General features: G+C 55.0%; 1 protein-coding gene across 1 annotated transcript in view; it reads left to right on the top strand.

The window, feature by feature from the left end:
- LOC104513476 (LIM/homeobox protein Lhx8) overlaps positions 1–596 on the top strand; it is an 11,694-nt gene that overhangs the window by 10,556 nt on the left and 542 nt on the right. The window lies entirely within an intron of this gene.

Genomic DNA, 596 nt, shown 5'->3' on the forward strand with positions numbered 1-596 from the left:
AAAATACGGTTTTACGAGAGGAAAAAAAAGCATAGGTACGTTATGCGTAGCTAAAATCACAGAAACGTGACCTTTGGATATGCATTTTGATCGCCAGCAGCTCGGCGGGGTGTGTGCAGGCACCTTGGGCTGACAGGCTGAGGCATCCTCCCGGGCTGAGTTCAGACGTGCAGTCACAGGTCGTGTCACGACATGGGTTCAGAAGGGGTTCCAGCACCGACACCAGGGGCCGCTGAACTGAACTCACAAAGGAAACATTCCCGCTCCAGGGGCCCAGACCCACTGCAGCCGAGCCTCGCGCGGGGATCGGTTACGCTGCTCCGGACCGTTGTTGGTGCTCTCCGAAAACACCCCACTCATGAGCGTAATCACCCCCCTGCGACGATGCTGCGTAAGCGCTTCGCAGTGCTGGAAGAAGCTGGCACCGCATAAACCAAACAACCCCAAAGTAAGTAAAATAAAAAGGAACGACACCCCCTCCCCTTCTGACGGTATCAGTGGGAGCACGTTAAGCCACAACCTGACACCCCTTTGGTTCCTTTCCAAACCTGGGTTTCCAGGCTGCAAAATTCAGATTGCCCAGCCAAGCCACCAGA

This window comes from Eurypyga helias, unplaced genomic scaffold (assembly GCF_000690775.1).
Source record: "Eurypyga helias isolate BGI_N326 unplaced genomic scaffold, ASM69077v1 scaffold40448, whole genome shotgun sequence".
NCBI lineage: Eukaryota > Metazoa > Chordata > Aves > Eurypygiformes > Eurypygidae > Eurypyga > Eurypyga helias.